Here is an 18886-nt window from a genome sequence, read left to right as displayed (position 1 = left end):
GAATATATTTTGGCAGGCTTTGCTGTATGGCTGAGCCTTATGAAAGTGTGAAAAGTCAAAGAGCTGTCTAGGTCAGAAATCAAGCGCCACAAAGGAGAGCTTGGGCGGAGGTGATAAGCAGCAGCCATTGTTATGCACACCTACGAACGGGTACCACAACAAGTGAGATTTGTGCCAAGAGCTTGGCGTGGACATCCAACACTTGGGGCTTATCGCTTCTCGGCCTTTTGGCTAAGATCAAGTGTAGTATCTGTTCTTATCAGTTTAATATCTGATATGTCCTCTATATGAGGACTACATATTAAGCAGATTTTTGGCATGAGGGCAGAAATTTGGAGCTTGCTCCTTTCTCTCCACGCATCGACCTAGCATTGCAGTGCCGCTGGAGACGGTGCACTCTGTTCTTACCTTGTAGAAAACCAAACACTCAAACAATTGTCGCGTATCAAAAGTGAATTCTACACTGGCTCAATGAAACTGAGGTAACGGCCTGGCACACACAAGTGTGTGAAACCGCTCTGATGGCTCACTGCTTAGTGGCGTGACCATGCACGGGGTCACAATGAGCTTGAACTGGATTCCAAATTGAGTTAGAAGCGTTTGTCAAGAATGGAAACTTGCTTTCACTCAAGACCTTCTGGGAGACTTGGTGAGAAACCAGAGTCAGCATTTTGGAGCGAATGTAAGTGGTTCAGGGATGTATTGCTTAGGCAGGCTTAAAAGCCAATCACAGTAGTCAGGGCAGGAGGTAATAAAGACGTGTATAATTTTGGTTGGCAGATGGGGCGGGTTGGGAATGTTGCATACTGGGATCTGACATGCGGAAAGCAAAGAGAGGCCTACCGTGAAGGTGGTGACTGTGACCGAGAGGCTCCTCTGCTGCTCTCCAACAGAGGGCCATGCTGACTCTGGTTTCTCTTCATAACGCACAAGTCTTTCGCCTTTTACTAAAGACTTCCGTGGAGAGGAACAAACATGAGTTGAATATATTTTTGGCAGGCTTTGCTGTATGGCTGAGCCTTATGAAATTGTGAAAAGTCAAAGAGCTGTCTAGGTCAGAAATCAAGCGCCACAAAGGAGAGCTTGGGCGGAGGTGATAAGCAGCAGCCATTGTTATGCACACCCACGAGGCGGGGTACCACAACAAGTGAGATTTGTGCCAAGAGCTTGGCGTGGACATCCAACACTTGGGGCTTATCCTTCTCGGCCTTTTGGCTAAGATCAAGTGTAGTATCTGTTCTTATCAGTTTAATATCTGATATGTCCTCTATATGAGGACTACATATTAAGCAGATTTTTGGCATGAGGGGCAGTAATTTGGAGCTTGCTCCTTTCTCTCCACGCATCGACCTAGCATTGCAGTGCCGCTGGGAACGGTGCACTCTGTTCTTACCTTGTAGAAAACCAAACACTCAAACAATTGTCGCGTATCAAAAGTGAATTCTACACTGGCTCAATGAAACTGAGGTAACGGCCTGGCACACACAAGTGTGTGAAACCGCTCTGATGGCTCACTGCTTAGTGACGTGACCATGCACGGGGTCACAATGAGCTTGAACTGGATTCCAAATTGAGTTAGAAGCGTTTGTCAAGAATGGAAACTTGCTTTCACTCAAGACCTTCTGGGAGACTTGGTGAGAAACCAGAGTCAGCATTTTGGAGCGAATGTAAGTGGTTCAGGGATGTATTGCTTAGGCAGGCTTAAAAGCCAATCACAGTAGTCAGGGCAGGAGGTAATAAAGACGTGTATAATTTTGGTTGGCAGATGGGGGCGGGTTGGGAATGTTGCATACTGGGATCTGACATGCGGAAAGCAAAGAGAGGCCTACCGTGAAGGTGGTGACTGTGACCGAGAGGCTCCTCTGCTGCTCTCCAACAGAGGGCCATGCTGACTCTGGTTTCTCTTCATAACGCACAAGTCTTTCGCCTTTTACTAAAGACTTCTGTGGAGAGGAACAAACATGAGTTGAATATATTTTTGGCAGGCTTTGCTGTATGGCTGAGCCTTATGAAATTGTGAAAAGTCAAAGAGCTGTCTAGGTCAGAAATCAAGCGCCACAAAGGAGAGCTTGGGCGGAGGTGATAAGCAGCAGCCATTGTTATGCACACCTACGAACGGGGTACCACAACAAGTGAGATTTGTGCCAAGAGCTTGGCGTGGACATCCAACACTTGGGGCTTATCGCTTCTCGGCCTTTTGGCTAAGATCAAGTGTAGTATCTGTTCTTATCAGTTTAATATCTGATATGTCCTCTATATGAGGACTACATATTAAGCAGATTTTTGGCATGAGGGGCAGAAATTTGGAGCTTGCTCCTTTCTCTCCACGCATCGACCTAGCATTGCAGTGCCGCTGGGAACGGTGCACTCTGTTCTTACCTTGTAGAAAACCAAACACTCAAACAATTGTCGCGTATCAAAAGTGAATTCTACACTGGCTCAATGAAACTGAGGTAACGGCCTGGCACACACAAGTGTGTGAAACCGCTCTGATGGCTCACTGCTTAGTGACGTGACCATGCACGGGGTCACAATGAGCTTGAACTGGATTCCAAATTGAGTTAGAAGCGTTTGTCAAGAATGGAAACTTGCTTTCCTCAAGACCTTCTGGGAGACTTGGTGAAAACCAGAGTCAGCATTTTGGAGCGAATGTAAGTGGTTCAGGGATGTATTGCTTAGGCAGGCTTAAGCCAATCACAGTAGTCAGGGCAGGAGGTAATAAAGGCGTGTATAATTTTGGTTGGCAGATGGGGCGGGTTGGGAATGTTGCATACTGGGATCTGACATGCGGAAAGCAAGAGAGGCCTACCGTGAAGGTGGTGACTGTGACCGAGAGGCTCCCTGCTGCTCTCCAACAGAGGGCCATGCTGACTCTGGTTTCTCTTCATAACGCACAAGTCTTTCGCCTTTTACTAAAGACTTCCGTGGAGAGGAACAAACATGAGTTGAATATATTTTTGGCAGGCTTTGCTGTATGGCTGAGCCTTATGAAGTGTGAAAAGTCAAAGAGCTGTCTAGGTCAGAAATCAAGCGCCACAAAGGAAGCTGGGCGGAGGTGATAAGCAGCAGCCATTGTTATGCACACCTACGAGCGGGGTACCACAACAAGTGAGATTTGTGCCAAGAGCTTGGCGTGGACATCCAACACTTGGGGCTTATCGCTTCTCGGCCTTTTGGCTAAGATCAAGTGTAGTATCTGTTCTTATCAGTTTAATATCTGATATGTCCTCTATATGAGGACTACATATTAAGCAGATTTTTGGCATGAGGGCAGTAATTTGGAGCTTGCTCCTTTCTCTCCACGCATCGACCTAGCATTGCAGTGCCGCTGGGAACGGTGCACTCTGTTCTTACCTTGTAGAAAACCAAACACTCAAACAATTGTCGCGTATCAAAGTGAATTCTACACTGGCTCAATGAAACTGAGGTAACGGCCTGGCACACACAAGTGTGTGAAACCGCTCTGATGGCTCACTGCTTAGTGACGTGACCATGCACGGGGTCACAATGAGCTTGAACTGGATTCCAAATTGAGTTAGAAGCGTTTGTCAGAATGGAAACTTGCTTTCCTCAAGACCTTCTGGGAGACTTGGTGAGAAACCAGAGTCAGCATTTTGGAGCGAATGTAAGTGGTTCAGGGATGTATTGCTTAGGCAGGCTTAAAGCCAATCACAGTAGTCAGGGCAGGAGGTAATAAAGCGTGTATAATTTTGGTTGGCAGATGGGGCGGGTTGGGAATGTTGCATACTGGGATCTGACATGCGGAAAGCAAAGAGGAGGCCTACCGTGAAGGTGGTGACTGTGACCGAGAGCTCCTCTGCTGCTCTCAACAGAGGGCCATGCTGACTCTGGTTTCTCTTCATATCGCACAAGTCTTTCGCCTTTTACTAAAGACTTCCGTGGAAGGAACAAACATGAGTTGAATATATTTTGGCAGGCTTTGCTGTATGGCTGAGCCTTATAAAGTGTGAAAAGTCAAAGAGCTGTCTAGGTCAGAAATCAAGCGCCACAAAGGAGAGCTTGGGCGGAGGTGATAAGCAGCAGCCATTGTTATGCACACCTACGAACGGGGTACCACAACAAGTGAGATTTGTGCCAAGAGCTTGGCGTGGACATCCAACACTTGGGGCTTATCGCTTCTCGGCCTTTTGGCTAAGATCAAGTGTAGTATCTGTTCTTATCAGTTTAATATCTGATATGTCCTCTATATGAGGACTACATATTAAGCAGATTTTGGCATGAGGGCAGTAATTTGGAGCTTGCTCCTTTCTCTCCCATCGACCTAGCATTGCAGTGCCGCTGGGAACGGTGCACTCTGTTCTTACCTTGTAGAAAACCAAACACTCAAACAATTGTCGCGTATCAAAAGTGAATTCTACACTGGCTCAATGAAAGTGAGGTAACGGCCTGGCACACACAAGTGTGTGAAACCGCTCTGATGGCTCACTGCTTTGTGACGTGACCATGCACGGGGTCACAATGAGCTTGAACTGGATTCCAAATTGAGTTAGAAGCGTTTGTCAAGAATGGAAACTTGCTTTCACTCAAGACCTTCTGGGAGACTTGGTGAGAAACCAGAGTCAGCATTTTGGAGCGAATGTAAGTGGTTCAGGGATGTATTGCTTGGGCAGGCTTAAAAGCCAATCACAGTAGTCAGGGCAGGAGGTAATAAGGCATTGTTAATTTTGGTTGGCAGATGGGGGCGGGTTGGGAATGTTGCATACTGGATCTGACATGCAGGGAAAGCAAAGAGAGGCCTACCGTGAAGGTGGTGACTGTGACCGAGAGGCTCCTCTGCTGCTCTCCAACAGAGGGCCATGCTGACTCTGGTTTCTCTTCATAGCACAAGTCTTTCGCCTTTTACTAAAGACTTCCGTGGAGAGGAACAAACATGAGTTGAATATATTTTTGGCAGGCTTTGCTGTAGCTGAGCCTTATGAGGTTGTGAAAAGTCAAAGAGCTGTCTAGGTCAGAAATCAAGCGCCACAAAGGAGAGCTTGGAGGGATGTGCAGCAGCCATTGCAGCAGCCATTATGCACATCCTGAGCAGGGTACCACAACAAGTGAGATTTGTGCCAAGAGCTTGGCGTGGACATCCAACACTTGGGGCTTATCGCTTCTCTAGCCTTTTGGCTAAGATCAAGTGTAGTATCTGTTCTTATCAGTTTAATATCTGATATGTCCTCTATATGAGGACTACATATTAAGCAGATTTTGGCATGAGGGCAGAAATTTGGAGCTTGCTCCTTTCTCTCCACGCATCGACCTAGCATTGGTGCAGTGCACTGGAGCGGTGCACTCTGTTCTTACCTTGTAGAAAACCAAACACTCAAACAATTGTCTGCGTATCAAAAGTGAATTCTACACTGGCTCAATGAAAGTGAGGTAACGGCCTGGCACACACAAGTGTGGAAACCGCTCTGATGGCTCACTGCTTAGTGGCGTGACCATGCGGTGACAATGAGCTTGAACTGGATTCCAATTGAGTTAGAGCGTTTGTCAAGAATGGAAACTTGCTTTCACTCAAGACCTTCTGGGAGACTTGGTGAGAAACCAGAGTCAGCATTTTGGAGCGAATGTAAGTGGTTCAGGGATGTATTGGCTTAGGCAGGCTTAAAGCCAATCACAGTAGTCAGGGCAGGAGGTAATAAAGGCGTGTATAATTTTGGTTGGCAGATGGGGCGGGTTGGGAATGTTGCATACTGGGATCTGACATGCGGAAAGCAAAGAGCCTACCGTGAAGGTGGTGACTGTGACGAGAGGCTCCTCTGCTGCTCTCCAACAGAGGGCCATGCTGACTCTGGTTTCTCTTCATAACGCACAAGTCTTTAGCCTTTTACTAAAGACTTCCGTGGAGAGGAACAAACATGAGTTGAATATATTTTTGGAGGCTTTGCTGTATGGCTGAGCCTTATGAAATTGTGAAAAGTCAAAGAGCTGTCTAGTTCAGAAATCAAAGCGCCCCACGAAGGAGAGCTTGGGCGGAGGTGATAAGCAGCAGCCATTGTTATGCACACCTCTGACGCAGGTACCACAACAAGTGAGATTTGTGCCAAGAGCTTGGCGTGGACATCAACACTTGGGGCTTATCGCTTCTCGGCCTTTTGGCTAAGATCAAGTGTAGTATCTGTTCTTATCAGTTTTATATCTGATATGTCCTCTATATAGGACTACATATTAAACAGATTTTGGCATGAGGGCAGTAATTTGGAGCTTGCTCCTTTCTCCGCATCGACCTAGCATTGCAGTGCCGCTGGGAGCGGTGCACTCTGTTCTTACCTTGTAGAAAATCAAACAATTGTCGCGTATCAAAGTGAATTCTACACTGGCTCAATGAAACTGAGGTACCTGCCTGCACACACAAGTGTGTGAAACCGCTCTGATGGCTCACTGCTTAGTGACGTGACCATGCAGGGTCACAATGAGCTTGAACTGGATTCCAAATTGAGTTAGAAGCGTTTGTCAGAATGGAAACTTGCTTTCACTCAAGACCTTCTGGGAGACTTGGTGAGAAACCAGAGTCAGCATTTTGGAGCGGATGTAAGTGGTTCAGGGATGTATTGCTTAGGCAGGCTTAAAAGCCAATCACAGTAGTCAGGGCAGGAGGTAATAAAGACGTGTATAATTTTGGTTGGCAGATGGGGGCGGGTTGGGAATGTTGCATACTGGGATCTGACATGCGGAAAGCAAAGAGGCCTACCGTGAAGGTGGTGACTGTGACCGAGAGGCTCCTCTGCTGCTCTCCAACAGAGAGGCCATGCTGACTCTGGTTTCTCTTCATAACATGCACAAGTCTTTCGCCTTTTACTAAAGACTTCCGTGGAGAGGAACAAACATGAGTTGAATATATTTTTGGCAGGCTTTGCTGTATGGCTGAGCCTTATAGAGTGTGAAAGTCAAAAAGAGCTGTCTAGGTCAGAAATCAAGCGCCACAAAGGAGAGCTTGGGCGGAGGTGATAAGCAGCAGCCATTGTTATGCACCTACAGGCAGGGGGTACCACAACAAGTGAGATTTGTGCCAAGAGCTAGCGTGGACATCAACACTTGGGGCTTATGCTTCTCGGCCCTTTGGCTAAGATCAAGTGTAGTATCTGTTCTTATCAGTTTAATATCTGATATGTCCTCTATATGAGGACTACATATTAAGCAGATTTTTGGCATGAGGGGCAGAAATTTGGAGCTTGCTCCTTTCTCTCCACATCGACCTAGCATTGCAGTGCCACTGGGAACAGTGCACTCTGTTCTTACCTTGTAGAAAACCAAACACTCAAACAATTGTCGCGTATCAAAAGTGAATTCTACACTGGCTCAATGAAACTGAGGTAACGGCCTGGCACACACAAGTGTGTGAAACCGCTCTGATGGCTCACTGCTTAGTGGCGTGACCATCATGGGGTCACAATGAGCTTGAACTGGATTCCAAATTGAGTTAGAAGCGTTTGTCAGAATGGAAACTTGCTTTCCTCAAGACCTTCTGGGAGACTTGGTGAGAAACCAGAGTCAGCATTTTGGAGCAGATGTAAGTGGTTCAGGGATGTATTGCTTAGGCAGGCTTAAAAGCCAATCACAGTAGTCAGGGCAGGAGGTAATAAAGGCGTGTATAATTTTGGTTGGCAGATGGGGGGGGGTTGAGAATGTTGCATACTGGGATCTGACATGCGGAAAGCAAAGGAGGCCTACCGTGAAGGTGGTGACTGTGACCGAGAGGCTCCTCTGCTGCTCTCAACAGAGGGCCATGCTGACTCTGGTTTCTCTTCATAACGCACAAGTCTTTCGCCTTTTACTAAAGACTTCCGTGGAGAGGAACAAACATGAGTTGAATATATTTTTGGCAGGCTTTGCTGTATGGCTGAGCCTTATGGAGTGTGAAAAGTCAAAGAGCTGTCTAGGTCAGAAATCAAGCGCCACAAAGGAGGCTTGGGCGGAGGTGATAAGCAGCAGCCATTGTTATGCACACCTACAGGCAGGGTACCACAACAAGTGAGATTTGTGCCAAGAGCTTGGCGTGGACATCAACACTTGGGGCTTATCCTTCTCGGCCTTTTGGCTAAGATCAAGTGTAGTATCTGTTCTTATCAGTTTAATATCTGATATGTCCTCTATATGAGGACTACATATTAAGCAGATTTTTGGCATGAGGGCAGAAATTTGGAGCTTGCTCCTTTCTCTCCCGCATCGACCTAGCATTGCAGTGCCGCTGGGAGCAGTGCACTCTGTTCTTACCTTGTAGAAAACCAAACACTCAAACAATTGTCGCGTATCAAAGTGAATTCTACACTGGCTCAATGAAAGTGAGGTAACGGCCTGGCACACACAAGTGTGTGAAACCGCTCTGATGGCTCACTGCTTAGTGGCGTGACCATGCAGGGTCACAATGAGCTTGAACTGGATTCCAAATTGAGTTAGAAGCGTTTGTCAAGAATGAGGCTTGCTTTCCTCAAGACCTTCTGGGAGACTTGGTGAGAAACCAGACAGCATTTTGGAGCGGATGTAAGTGGTTCAGGGATGTATTGTTAGGCAGGCTTAAAGCCAATCACAGTAGTCAGGGCAGGAGTTATAAAAGACGTGTATAATTTTGGTTGGCAGATGGGGCGGGTTGGAATGTTGCATACTGGGATCTGACATGCGGAAAGCAAAGAGGGCCTACCGTGAAGGTGGTGACTGTGACCGAGAGGCTCCTCTGCTGCTCTCCAACAGAGGGCCATGCTGACTCTGGTTTCTCTTCATACCTCACAAGTCTTTCGCCTTTTACTAAAGACTTCCGTGGAGAGGAACAAACATGAGTTGAATATATTTTTGGCAGGCTTTGCTGTATGGCTGAGCCTTATGAAATTGTGAAAAGTCAAAGAGCTGTCTAGGTCAGAAATCAGCGCCACAAAGGAGAGCTTGGGCGGAGGTGATAAGCAGCAGCCATTGTTATGCACACCTACGAACAGGGTACCACAACAAGTGAGATTTGTGCCAAGAGCTTGGCGTGGACATCCAACACTTGGGGCTTATCGCTTCTCGGCCTTTTAGCTAAGATCAAGTGTAGTATCTGTTCTTATCAGTTTAATATCTGATATGTCCTCTATATGAGGACTACATATTAAGCAGATTTTTGGCATGAGGGCAGAAATTTGGAGCTTGCTCCTTTCTCTACGCATCGACCTAGCATTGCAGTGCCGCTGGGAACGGTGCACTCTGTTCTTACCTTGTAGAAAACCAAACACTCAAACAATTGTCGCGTATCAAAGTGAATTCTACACTGGCTCAATGAAACTGAGGTAACGGCCTGGCACACACAAGTGTGTGAAACCGCTCTGATGGCTCACTGCTTAGTGGCGTGACCATGCAGGGTCACAATGAGCTTGAACTGGATTCCAAATTGAGTTAGAAGCGTTTGTCAAGAATGGAAACTTGCTTTCACTCAAGACCTTCTGGGAGACTTGGTGAGAAACCAGAGTCAGCATTTTGGAGGCGAATGTAAGTGGTTCAGGGATGTATTGCTTAGGCAGGCTTAAAAGCCAATCACAGTAGTCAGGGCAGGAGGTAATAAAGACGTGTATAATTTTGGTTGGCAGATGGGGCGGGTTGGGAATGTTGCATACTGGGATCTGACATGCGGAAAGCAAGAGAGGCCTACCGTGAAGGTGGTGACTGTGACCGAGGCTCCTCTGCTGCTCTCCAACAGAGGCCATGCTGACTCTGGTTTCTCTTCATAGCACAGAGTCTTTCGCCTTTTACTAAAGACTTCCGTGGAGAGGAACAAACATGAGTTGAATATATTTTTGGCAGGCTTTGCTGTATGGCTGAGCCTTATGAAGTGTGAAAAGTCAAAGAGCTGTCTAGGTCAGAAATCAAGCGCCACAAAGGAGAGCTTGGGCGGAGGTGATAAGCAGCAGCCATTGTTATGCACACCTACGACGGGGTACCACAACAAGTGAGATTTGTGCCAAGAGCTTGGCGTGGACATCAACACTTGGGGCTTATCGCTTCTCGGCCTTTTGGCTAAGATCAAGTGTAGTATCTGTTCTTATCAGTTTAATATCTGATATGTCCTCTATATGAGGACTACATATTAAGCAGATTTTTGGCATGAGGCAGCAGTTTTTGGAGCTTGCTCCTTTCTCTCCACGCATCGACCTAGCATTGCAGTGCCGCTGGGGCGGTGCACTCTGTTCTTACCTTGTAGAAAACCAAACACTCAAACAATTGTCGCGTATCAAAGTGAATTCTACACTGGCTCAATGAAAGTGAGGTAACGACCTGGCACACACAAGTGTGTGAAACCGCTCTGATGGCTCACTGCTTGGTGACGTGACCATGCAGCGGGGTCACAATGAGCTTGAACTGGATTCCAAATTGAGTTAGAAGCGTTTGTCAAGAATGGAAACTTGCTTTCACTCAAGACCTTCTGGAGACTTGGTGAGAAACCAGAGTCAGCATTTTGGAGCGAATGTAAGTGGTTCAGGGATGTATTGCTTAGGCAGGCTTAAAGCCAATCACAGTAGTCAGGGCAGGAGGTAATAAAGACGTGTATAATTTTGGTTTGGCAGATGGGGCGGGTTGGGAATGTTGCATACTGGGATCTGACATGCGGAAAGCAAGAGGCCTACCGTGAAGGTGGTGACTGTGACCGAGAGGCTCCTCTGCTGCTCTCCAACAGAGGGCCATGCTGACTCTGGTTTCTCTTCATAACGCACAAGTCTTTCGCCTTTTACTAAAGACTTCCGTGGAGAGGAACAAACATGAGTTGAATATATTTTTGGCAGGCTTTGCTGTATGGCTGAGCCTTATGAAAGTGTGAAAAGTCAAAGAGCTGTCTAGGTCAGAAATCAAAGCGCCACAAAGGAGAGCTTGGGCGGAGGTGATAAGCAGCAGCCATTGTTATGCACACCTATGAGCAGGGGGTACCACAACAAGTGAGATTTGTGCCAAGAGCTTGGCGTGGACATCCAACACTTGGGGCTTATCGCTTCTCGGCCTTTTGGCTAAGATCAAGTGTAGTATCTGTTCTTATCAGTTTAATATCTGATATGTCCTCTATATGAGGACTACATATTAAACAGAATTTTGGCATGAGGGGCAGTAATTTGGAGCTTGCTCCTTTCTCTCCACGCATCGACCTAGCATTGCAGTGCCGCTGGGAACGGTGCCTCTGTTCTTACCTTGTAGAAAACCAAACACTCAAACAATTGTCGCGTATCAAAAGTGAATTCTACACTGGCTCAATGAAACTGAGGTAACGGCCTGGCACACACAAGTGTGTGAAACCGCTCTGATGGCTCACTGCTTAGTGACGTGACCATGCGGGGTCACAATGAGCTTGAACTGGATTCCAAATTGAGTTAGAAGCGTTTGTCAAGAATGGAAACTTGCTTTCACTCAAGACCTTCTGGGAGACTTGGTGAGAAACCGAGTCAGCATTTTGGAGCGAATGTAAGTGGTTCAGGGATGTATTGCTTAGGCAGGCTTAAAAGCCAATCACAGTAGTCAGGGCAGGAGGTAATAAAGGCGTGTATAATTTTGGTTGGCAGATGGGGCGGGTTGGGAATGTTGCATACTGGGATCTGACATGCGGGAAGCAAAGAGGCCTACCGTGAAGGTGGTGACTGTGACCGAGGCTCCTCTGCTGCTCTCCAACAGAGGAGCCATGCTGACTCTGGTTTCTCTTCAGCACAAGTCTTTCGCCTTTTACTAAAGACTTCCGTGGAGAGGAACAAACATGAGTTGAATATATTTTGGCAGGCTTTGCTGTATGGCTGAGCCTTATGAAGTGTGAAAAGTCAAAGAGCTGTCTAGGTCAGAAATCAGCGCCACAAAGGAGAGCTTGGGCGGAGGTGATAAGCAGCAGCCATTGTTATGCACACCTACGAGCAGGGTACCACAACAAGTGAATTTGTGCCAAGAGCTTGGTGTGGACATCAACACTTGGGGCTTATCGCTTCTCGGCCTTTGAATGCAGATCAAGTGTAGTATCTGTTCTTATCAGTTTAATATCTGATATGTCCTCTATATGAGGACTACATATTAAGCAGATTTTGGCATGAGGGCAGTAATTTGGAGCTTGCTCCTTTCTCTCACGCATCGACCTAGCATTGCAGTGCCGCTGGGAGCGGTGCACTCTGTTCTTACCTTGTAGAAAACCAAACACTCAAACAATTGTCGCGTATCAAAGTGAATTCTACACTGGCTCAATGAAAGTGAGGTAGCGGCCTGGCACACACAAGTGTTGAAACCGCTCTGATGGCTCACTGCTTAGTGGCGTGACCATGCAGGGGTCACATGAGCTTGAACTGGATTCAAATTGAGTTAGAAGCGTTTGTCAAGAATGGAAACTTGCTTTCACTCAAGACCTTCTGGGAGACTTGGTGAGAAACCAGAGTCAGCATTTTGGAGCGGATGTAAGTGGTTCAGGGATGTATTGTTAGGCAGGCTTAAAAGCCAATCACAGTAGTCAGGGCAGGAGGTAATAAAGGCGTGTATAATTTTGGTTGGCAGATGGGGCGGGTTAGAATGTTGCATACTGGGATCTGACATGCGGAAAGCAAAGAGGCCTACCGTGAAGGTGGTGACTGTGACCGCGAAGGCTCCTCTGCTGCTCTCCAACAGAGGCCATGCTGACTCTGGTTTCTCTTCATGCACAAGTCTTTCGCCTTTTACTAAAGACTTCCGTGGAGAGGAACAAACATGAGTTGAATATATTTTGGCAGGCTTTGCTGTATGGCTGAGCCTTATGAATTGTGAAAAGTCAAAGAGCTGTCTAGGTCAGAAATCAAGCGCCACAAAGGAGAGCTTGGGCGGAGGTGATAAGCAGCAGCCATTGTTATGCACACCTACGACAGGGTACCACAACAAGTGAGATTTGTGCCAAGAGCTTGGCGTGGACATCCAACACTTGGGGCTTATCGCTTCTCGGCCTTTTGGCTAAGATCAAGTGTAGTATCTGTTCTTATCAGTTTAATATCTGATATGTCCTCTATATGAGGACTACATATTAAGCAGATTTTTGGCATGAGGGCAGTAATTTGGAGCTTGCTCCTTTCTCTCCACGCATCGACCTAGCATTGCAGTGCCGCTGGGAGCGGTGCACTCTGTTCTTACCTTGTAGAAAACCAAACACTCAAACAATTGTCGCGTATCAAAAGTGAATTCTACACTGGCTCAATGAAACTGAGGTAACGGCCTGGCACACACAAGTGTGTGAAACCGCTCTGATGGCTCACTGCTTAGTGGCGTGACCATGCACGGGGTCTGAATGAGCTTGAACTGGATTCCAAATTGAGTTAGAAGCGTTTGTCAGAATGAAACTTGCTTTCCTTCAAGACCTTCTGGGAGACTTGGTGAGAAACCAGAGTCAGCATTTTGGAGCAGAATGTAAGTGGTTCAGGGATGTATTGCTAGGCAGGCTTAAAGCCAATCACAGTAGTCAGGGCAGGAGGTAATAAAGACGTGTATAATTTTGGTTGGCAGATGGGGCGGGTTGGGAATGTTGCATACTGGGATCTGACATGCGGAAAGCAAGAGAGGCCTACCGTGAAGGTGGTGACTGTGACGAGAGGCTCCTCTGCTGCTCTCCAACAGAGGGCCATGCTGACTCTGGTTTCTCTTCATAGCGCACAAGTCTTTCGCCTTTACTAAAGACTTCCGTGGAGAGGAACAAACATGAGTTGAATATATTTTTGGCAGGCTTTGCTGTATGGCTGAGCCTTATGAAATTGTGAAAAGTCAAAGAGCTGTCTAGGTCAGAAATCAGCGCCACAAGGAGAGCTTGGGCGGAGGTGATAAGCAGCAGCCATTGTTATGCACACCTCTGACGGGTACCACAACAAGTGAGATTTGTGCCAAGAGCTTGGCGTGGACATCCAACACTTGGGGCTTATCCTTCTCGGCCTTTTGGCTAAGATCAAGTGTAGTATCTGTTCTTATCAGTTTAATATCTGATATGTCCTCTATATGAGGACTACATATTAAGCAGATTTTGGCATGAGGGCAGTAATTTGGAGCTTGCTCCTTTCTCTCCACGCATCGACCTAGCATTGCAGTGCCGCTGGGAGCGGTGCACTCTGTTCTTACCTTGTAGAAAACCAAACACTCAAACAATTGTCGCGTATCAAAAGTGAATTCTACACTGGCTCAATGAAACTGAGGAGTCGGCCTGGCACACACAAGTGTGTGAAACCGCTCTGATGGCTCACTGCTTAGTGAGCTGACCATGCACGGGGTCACAATGAGCTTGAACTGGATTCCAAATTGAGTTAGAAGCGTTTGTCAAGAATGGAAACTTGCTTTCACTCAAGACCTTCTGGGAGACTTGGTGAGAAACCAGAGTCAGCATTTTGGAGCAGATGTAAGTGGTTCAGGGATGTATTGCTTAGGCAGGCTTAAAGCCAATCACAGTAGTCAGGGCAGGAGGTAATAAAGACGTGTATAATTTTGGTTGGCAGATGGGGCGGGTTGGAATGTTGCATACTGGGATCTGACATGCGGAAAGCAAAGAGGCCTACCGTGAAGGTGGTGACTGTGACCGAGGCTCCTCTGCTGCTCCAACAGAGGACCATGCTGACTCTGGTTTCTCTTCATAACGCACAAGTCTTTCGCCTTTTACTAAAGACTTCCGTGGAGAGGAACAAACATGAGTTGAATATATTTTGGCAGGCTTTGCTGTATGGCTGAGCCTTATGAAATTGTGAAAAGTCAAAGAGCTGTCTAGGTCAGAAATCAAGTGCCACAAGGAGAGCTTGGGCGGAGGTGATAAGCAGCAGCCATTGTTATGCACACCTACGAACGGGGTACCACAACAAGTGAGATTTGTGCCAAGAGCTTGGCGTGGACATCCAACACTTGGGGCTTATCGCTTCTCGGCCTTTGGCTAAGATCAAGTGTAGTATCTGTTCTTATCAGTTTAATATCTGATATGTCCTCTATATGAGGACTACATATTAAGCAGATTTTTGGCATGAGGGCAGAAATTTGGAGCTTGCTCCTTTCTCTCCACATCGACCTAGCATTGCAGTGCCGCTGGGAGCGGTGCACTCTGTTCTTACCTTGTAGAAAACCAAACACTCAAACAATTGTCGCGTATCAAAGTGAATTCTACACTGGCTCAATGAAAGTGAGGTAACGGCCTGGCACACACAAGTGTGAAACCGCTCTGATGGCTCACTGCTTAGTGGCGTGACCATGCAGGGGGTCACAATGAGCTTGAACTGGATTCCAAATTGAGTTAGAAGCGTTTGTCAAGAATGGAAACTTGCTTTCACTCAAGACCTTCTGGGAGACTTGGTGAGAAACCAGAGTCAGCATTTTGGAGCGAATGTAAGTGGTTCAGGGATGTATTGCTTAGGCAGGCTTAAAAGCCAATCACAGTAGTCAGGGCAGGAGGTAATAAAGACGTGTATAATTTTGGTTGGCAGATGGGGCGGGTTGGGAATGTTGCATACTGGGGATCTGACATGCGGAAAGCAAAGAGAGGCCTACCGTGAAGGTGGTGACTGTGACCGAGAGGCTCCTCTGCTGCTCTCCAACAGAGGGCCATGCTGACTCTGGTTTCTCTTCATAACGCACAAGTCTTTCGCCTTTTACTAAAGACTTCCGTGGAGAGGAACAAACATGAGTTGAATATATTTTGGCAGGCTTTGCTGTATGGCTGAGCCTTATGAAATTGTGAAAAGTCAATGAGCTGTCTGGGTCAGAAATCAAGCGCCACAAAGGAGAGCTTGGGCGGAGGTGATAAGCAGCAGCCATTGTTATGCACACCTACGAGCGGGGTACCACAACAAGTGAGATTTGTGCCAAGAGCTTGGCGTGGACATCCAACACTTGGGGCTTATCGCTTCTCGGCCTTTTGGCTAAGATCAAGTGTAGTATCTGTTCTTATCAGTTTAATATCTGATATGTCCTCTATATGAGGACTACATATTAAGCAGATTTTTGGCATGAGGGGCAGAAATTTGGAGCTTGCTCCTTTCTCTCCACGCATCGACCTAGCATTGCAGTGCCGCTGGGAGCGGTGCACTCTGTTCTTACCTTGTAGAAAACCAAACACTCAAACAATTTATCGCGTATCAAAGTGAATTCTACACTGGCTCAATGAAACTGAGGTAACGGCCTGGCACACACAAGTGTGTGAAACCGCTCTGATGGCTCACTGCTTAGTGGCGTGACCATGCGGGGTCACAATGAGCTTGAACTGGATTCAAATTGAGTTAGAAGCGTTTGTCAAGAATGGAAACTTGCTTTCACTCAAGACCTTCTGGGAGACTTGGTGAGAAACCAGAGTCAGCTTTTGGAGCGAATGTAAGTGGTTCAGGGATGTATTGCTGAGGCAGGCTTAAAAGCCAATCACAGTAGTCAGGGCAGGAGGTAATAAGACGTGTATAATTTTGGTTGGCAGATGGGGCGGGTTAGAATGTTGCATACTGGGGATCTGACATGCGGGAAGCAAGAGGCCTACCTGAAGGTGGTGACTGTGACCGAGAGGCTCCTCTGCTGCTCTCCAACAGAGGGCCATGCTGACTCTGGTTTCTCTTCATAACGCACAAGTCTTTCGCCTTTTACTAAAGACTTCCGTGGAGAGGAACAAACATGAGTTGAATATATTTTTGCAGGCTTTGCTGTATGGCTGAGCCTTGTAGAGTGTGAAAAGTCAAGAGCTGTCTAGGTCAGAAATCAAGGCGCCACAAAGGAGAGCTTGGCGGAGGTGATAAGCAGCAGCCATTGTTATGCACACCTACTGACGGGGTACCACAACAAGTGAGTTTGTGCCAAGAGCTTGGCGTGGACATCAACACTTGGGGCTTATCGCTTCTCGGCCTTTGGCTAAGATCAAGTGTAGTATCTGTTCTTATCAGTTTAATATCTGATATGTCCTCTATATGAGGACTACATATTAAGCAGATTTTTGGCATGAGAGGCAGTAATTTGGAGCTTGCTCCTTTCTCTCCACGCATCGACCTAGCATTGCAGTGCCGCTGGGAGCGGTTGCACTCTGTTCTTACAGTAGAAAACCAAACACTCAAACAATTATCGCGTATCAAAGTGAATTCTACACTGGCTCAATGAAAGTGAGGTATGACCCCTGCAGAGTGTGTGAAACCGCTCTGATGGCTCACTGCTTTGTGTGACCATGCGCAGGGTGCACAATGAGCTTGAACTGGATTCCAAATTGAGTTAGGCGTTTGTCAAGAATGGAAACTTGCTTTCACTCAAGACCTTCTGGGAGGCTTGGTGAGAACCAGAGTCAGCATTTTGAGGCGAATGTAAGTGGTTCAGGGATGTATTGCTTAGGCAGGCTTAAAAGCCAATCACAGTAGTCAGGGCAGGAGGTAATAAAGGCGTGTATAATTTTGGTTGGCAGATGGGGGCGGGTTGGGAATGTTGCATACTGGGATCTGACATGCGGAAAGCAAAGAGAGGCCTACCGTGAAGGTGGTGACTGTGACCGAGAGGCTCCTCTGCTGCTCTCCAACAGAGGAGCCATGCTGACTCTGGTTTCTCTTCATAACGCTAGAAGTCTTTAGCCTTTTACTAAAGACTTCCGTGGAGAGGAACAAACATGAGTTGAATATATTTTTGTAGGCAGGCTTTGCTGTATGGCTGAGCCTTATGAAGTGTGAAAAGTCAAAATGGCTGTGTAGGTCAGAAATCAAGTGCCACAAAGGAGAGCTTGGGCGGAGGTGATAAGCAGCAGCCATTGTTATGCACACCTACGAGCACGGGGGTGCCACAACAAGTGAGATTTGTGCCAAGAGCTGGCGTGGCGTGGACATCAACACTTGGGGCTTATCGCTTCTGGCCTTTTGGCTAAGATCAAGTGTAGTATCTGTTCTTATCAGTTTAATATCTGATATGTCCTCTATATGAGGACTACATATTAAGACCAGATTTTTGGCATGAGGGCAGTAATTTGGAGCTTGCTCCTTTCTCTCCACGCATCGACCTAGCATTGCAGTGCCGCGGGGAACGGTGCACTCTGTTCTTACCTTGTGAAAAACAAACACTCAAACAATTGTCGCGTATCAAAGTGAATTCTACACTGGCTCAATGAAACTGAGGTAGCGGCCTAGCACACACAAGTGTGTGACACCGCTCTGATGGCTCACTGCTTAGCGTGACCATGCAGAGTCACAATGAGCTTGAACTGGATTCAAATTGAGTTAGAAGCGTTTGTCAGAATGGAAACTTGCTTTCCTCAAGACCTTCTGGGAGACTTGGTGAGAACCAGAGTCAGCTTTTTGGAAGATGTAAGTGGTTCAGGGATGTATTGCCAGAGGCAGGCTTAAAAGCCAATCACAGTAGTCAGGGCAGGAGGTAATAAAGGCGTGTATAATTTTGGTTGGCAGATGGGGCGGGTTGGGAATGTTGCATACTGGGATCTGACATGCGGAAAGCAAGAGAGGCCTACCGTGAAGGTGGTGACTGTGACAGGAGGCTCCTCTGCTGCTCTCCAACAGAGAGCCATGCTGACTCTGGTTTCTCTTCATAACGCTTTGATTCTTTCGCCTTTTACTAAAGACTTCCGTGAAAGGGAACAAACATGAGTTGAATATATTTTGGGAGCTTTGCTGTATGGCTGGGCCTTATGAATGTGAAAAGTCAAAGAGCTGTCTAGGTCAGAAATCCAAGCGCCACAAAGGAGAGCTTGGGCGGAGGTGATAAGCAGCAGCCATTGTTATGCACACCTCTGGGCGGTACCACAACAAGTGAGTTGTTTCAAGAGCTTGGCGTGGACATCAACACTTGGGCTTATCACTTCTCGGCCTTTTGGCTAAGATCAAGTGTAGTATCTGTTGCTTATCAGTTTAATATCTGATATGTCCTCTATATGAGGACTACATATTAAGCAGATTTTTGGCATGAGGGCAGAAATTTGGAGCTTGCCCTTTCTCTCCACATCGACCTA

At 47.0% G+C, this 18886-nt stretch overlaps 37 non-coding genes and 2 pseudogenes across 37 annotated transcripts; all 39 read left to right on the top strand.

Moving 5' to 3' along the window:
* Positions 1-211: 211 nt before the first annotated feature.
* Positions 212-402, top strand: LOC124853564. Its single transcript, XR_007033905.1, has one exon. It is a non-coding gene; the product is annotated as a U2 spliceosomal RNA (small nuclear RNA).
* Positions 403-903: 501 nt separating this feature from the next.
* On the top strand, positions 904-1016 carry LOC124853203. The gene has a single exon (XR_007033546.1). It is a non-coding gene; the product is annotated as a U5 spliceosomal RNA (small nuclear RNA).
* Positions 1017-1195: 179 nt separating this feature from the next.
* LOC124853875 lies at positions 1196-1387 on the top strand. The gene has a single exon (XR_007034206.1). It is a non-coding gene; the product is annotated as a U2 spliceosomal RNA (small nuclear RNA).
* A 502-nt stretch (positions 1388-1889) lies between these two features.
* On the top strand, positions 1890-2002 carry LOC124853315. Its single transcript, XR_007033658.1, has one exon. It is a non-coding gene; the product is annotated as a U5 spliceosomal RNA (small nuclear RNA).
* Positions 2003-2181: 179 nt separating this feature from the next.
* Positions 2182-2373, top strand: LOC124852912. Its single transcript, XR_007033329.1, has one exon. It is a non-coding gene; the product is annotated as a U2 spliceosomal RNA (small nuclear RNA).
* Positions 2374-2868: 495 nt separating this feature from the next.
* LOC124853202 lies at positions 2869-2981 on the top strand. Its single transcript, XR_007033545.1, has one exon. It is a non-coding gene; the product is annotated as a U5 spliceosomal RNA (small nuclear RNA).
* Positions 2982-3157: 176 nt separating this feature from the next.
* On the top strand, positions 3158-3348 carry LOC124853149. The gene has a single exon (XR_007033492.1). It is a non-coding gene; the product is annotated as a U2 spliceosomal RNA (small nuclear RNA).
* Positions 3349-3843: 495 nt separating this feature from the next.
* On the top strand, positions 3844-3954 carry LOC124853552. Its single transcript, XR_007033894.1, has one exon. It is a non-coding gene; the product is annotated as a U5 spliceosomal RNA (small nuclear RNA).
* Positions 3955-4132: 178 nt separating this feature from the next.
* LOC124854378 lies at positions 4133-4319 on the top strand. Its single transcript, XR_007034622.1, has one exon. It is a non-coding gene; the product is annotated as a U2 spliceosomal RNA (small nuclear RNA).
* A 502-nt stretch (positions 4320-4821) lies between these two features.
* LOC124853383 lies at positions 4822-4934 on the top strand. Its single transcript, XR_007033726.1, has one exon. It is a non-coding gene; the product is annotated as a U5 spliceosomal RNA (small nuclear RNA).
* Positions 4935-5112: 178 nt separating this feature from the next.
* Positions 5113-5304, top strand: LOC124852826. Its single transcript, XR_007033247.1, has one exon. It is a non-coding gene; the product is annotated as a U2 spliceosomal RNA (small nuclear RNA).
* A 491-nt stretch (positions 5305-5795) lies between these two features.
* On the top strand, positions 5796-5910 carry LOC124853258. The gene has a single exon (XR_007033601.1). It is a non-coding gene; the product is annotated as a U5 spliceosomal RNA (small nuclear RNA).
* Positions 5911-6088: 178 nt separating this feature from the next.
* Positions 6089-6273, top strand: LOC124852694. The gene has a single exon (XR_007033117.1). It is a non-coding gene; the product is annotated as a U2 spliceosomal RNA (small nuclear RNA).
* Positions 6274-6761: 488 nt separating this feature from the next.
* On the top strand, positions 6762-6876 carry LOC124853356. Its single transcript, XR_007033699.1, has one exon. It is a non-coding gene; the product is annotated as a U5 spliceosomal RNA (small nuclear RNA).
* Positions 6877-7052: 176 nt separating this feature from the next.
* Positions 7053-7242, top strand: LOC124852686. The gene has a single exon (XR_007033108.1). It is a non-coding gene; the product is annotated as a U2 spliceosomal RNA (small nuclear RNA).
* Positions 7243-7739: 497 nt separating this feature from the next.
* On the top strand, positions 7740-7852 carry LOC124853201. The gene has a single exon (XR_007033544.1). It is a non-coding gene; the product is annotated as a U5 spliceosomal RNA (small nuclear RNA).
* A 175-nt stretch (positions 7853-8027) lies between these two features.
* Positions 8028-8217, top strand: LOC124854258. Its single transcript, XR_007034502.1, has one exon. It is a non-coding gene; the product is annotated as a U2 spliceosomal RNA (small nuclear RNA).
* A 490-nt stretch (positions 8218-8707) lies between these two features.
* LOC124853326 lies at positions 8708-8820 on the top strand. Its single transcript, XR_007033669.1, has one exon. It is a non-coding gene; the product is annotated as a U5 spliceosomal RNA (small nuclear RNA).
* A 178-nt stretch (positions 8821-8998) lies between these two features.
* On the top strand, positions 8999-9187 carry LOC124854215. Its single transcript, XR_007034461.1, has one exon. It is a non-coding gene; the product is annotated as a U2 spliceosomal RNA (small nuclear RNA).
* A 495-nt stretch (positions 9188-9682) lies between these two features.
* On the top strand, positions 9683-9794 carry LOC124853590. The gene has a single exon (XR_007033930.1). It is a non-coding gene; the product is annotated as a U5 spliceosomal RNA (small nuclear RNA).
* Positions 9795-9970: 176 nt separating this feature from the next.
* Positions 9971-10161, top strand: LOC124854186. The gene has a single exon (XR_007034434.1). It is a non-coding gene; the product is annotated as a U2 spliceosomal RNA (small nuclear RNA).
* Positions 10162-10658: 497 nt separating this feature from the next.
* On the top strand, positions 10659-10771 carry LOC124853200. Its single transcript, XR_007033543.1, has one exon. It is a non-coding gene; the product is annotated as a U5 spliceosomal RNA (small nuclear RNA).
* A 182-nt stretch (positions 10772-10953) lies between these two features.
* LOC124853742 lies at positions 10954-11145 on the top strand. The gene has a single exon (XR_007034080.1). It is a non-coding gene; the product is annotated as a U2 spliceosomal RNA (small nuclear RNA).
* Positions 11146-11639: 494 nt separating this feature from the next.
* LOC124853560 lies at positions 11640-11747 on the top strand (annotated as a pseudogene).
* Positions 11748-11922: 175 nt separating this feature from the next.
* LOC124852892 lies at positions 11923-12111 on the top strand. The gene has a single exon (XR_007033309.1). It is a non-coding gene; the product is annotated as a U2 spliceosomal RNA (small nuclear RNA).
* Positions 12112-12603: 492 nt separating this feature from the next.
* On the top strand, positions 12604-12712 carry LOC124853562. Its single transcript, XR_007033903.1, has one exon. It is a non-coding gene; the product is annotated as a U5 spliceosomal RNA (small nuclear RNA).
* A 177-nt stretch (positions 12713-12889) lies between these two features.
* On the top strand, positions 12890-13080 carry LOC124853176. Its single transcript, XR_007033519.1, has one exon. It is a non-coding gene; the product is annotated as a U2 spliceosomal RNA (small nuclear RNA).
* A 496-nt stretch (positions 13081-13576) lies between these two features.
* Positions 13577-13688, top strand: LOC124853458. The gene has a single exon (XR_007033801.1). It is a non-coding gene; the product is annotated as a U5 spliceosomal RNA (small nuclear RNA).
* Positions 13689-13862: 174 nt separating this feature from the next.
* On the top strand, positions 13863-14052 carry LOC124854222. Its single transcript, XR_007034467.1, has one exon. It is a non-coding gene; the product is annotated as a U2 spliceosomal RNA (small nuclear RNA).
* Positions 14053-14545: 493 nt separating this feature from the next.
* Positions 14546-14657, top strand: LOC124853293. Its single transcript, XR_007033636.1, has one exon. It is a non-coding gene; the product is annotated as a U5 spliceosomal RNA (small nuclear RNA).
* A 178-nt stretch (positions 14658-14835) lies between these two features.
* LOC124854283 lies at positions 14836-15023 on the top strand. The gene has a single exon (XR_007034527.1). It is a non-coding gene; the product is annotated as a U2 spliceosomal RNA (small nuclear RNA).
* Positions 15024-15522: 499 nt separating this feature from the next.
* On the top strand, positions 15523-15634 carry LOC124853292. Its single transcript, XR_007033635.1, has one exon. It is a non-coding gene; the product is annotated as a U5 spliceosomal RNA (small nuclear RNA).
* A 179-nt stretch (positions 15635-15813) lies between these two features.
* Positions 15814-16005, top strand: LOC124853084. Its single transcript, XR_007033471.1, has one exon. It is a non-coding gene; the product is annotated as a U2 spliceosomal RNA (small nuclear RNA).
* A 492-nt stretch (positions 16006-16497) lies between these two features.
* Positions 16498-16612, top strand: LOC124853255. The gene has a single exon (XR_007033598.1). It is a non-coding gene; the product is annotated as a U5 spliceosomal RNA (small nuclear RNA).
* Positions 16613-16784: 172 nt separating this feature from the next.
* LOC124854345 lies at positions 16785-16976 on the top strand. Its single transcript, XR_007034589.1, has one exon. It is a non-coding gene; the product is annotated as a U2 spliceosomal RNA (small nuclear RNA).
* Positions 16977-17466: 490 nt separating this feature from the next.
* On the top strand, positions 17467-17578 carry LOC124853596. The gene has a single exon (XR_007033936.1). It is a non-coding gene; the product is annotated as a U5 spliceosomal RNA (small nuclear RNA).
* Positions 17579-17768: 190 nt separating this feature from the next.
* Positions 17769-17960, top strand: LOC124854280. Its single transcript, XR_007034524.1, has one exon. It is a non-coding gene; the product is annotated as a U2 spliceosomal RNA (small nuclear RNA).
* Positions 17961-18447: 487 nt separating this feature from the next.
* Positions 18448-18563, top strand: LOC124853848. Its single transcript, XR_007034181.1, has one exon. It is a non-coding gene; the product is annotated as a U5 spliceosomal RNA (small nuclear RNA).
* Positions 18564-18731: 168 nt separating this feature from the next.
* On the top strand, positions 18732-18886 carry LOC124852985 (annotated as a pseudogene).

Source organism: Hippoglossus stenolepis, chromosome 10 (assembly GCF_022539355.2).
Source record: "Hippoglossus stenolepis isolate QCI-W04-F060 chromosome 10, HSTE1.2, whole genome shotgun sequence".
In the NCBI taxonomy this organism is placed as follows: Eukaryota; Metazoa; Chordata; class Actinopteri; order Pleuronectiformes; family Pleuronectidae; genus Hippoglossus; species Hippoglossus stenolepis.
The sequence above is the reverse complement of the archived record's forward strand: the minus strand, read 5'-3'. Positions and strand labels throughout refer to the sequence as shown.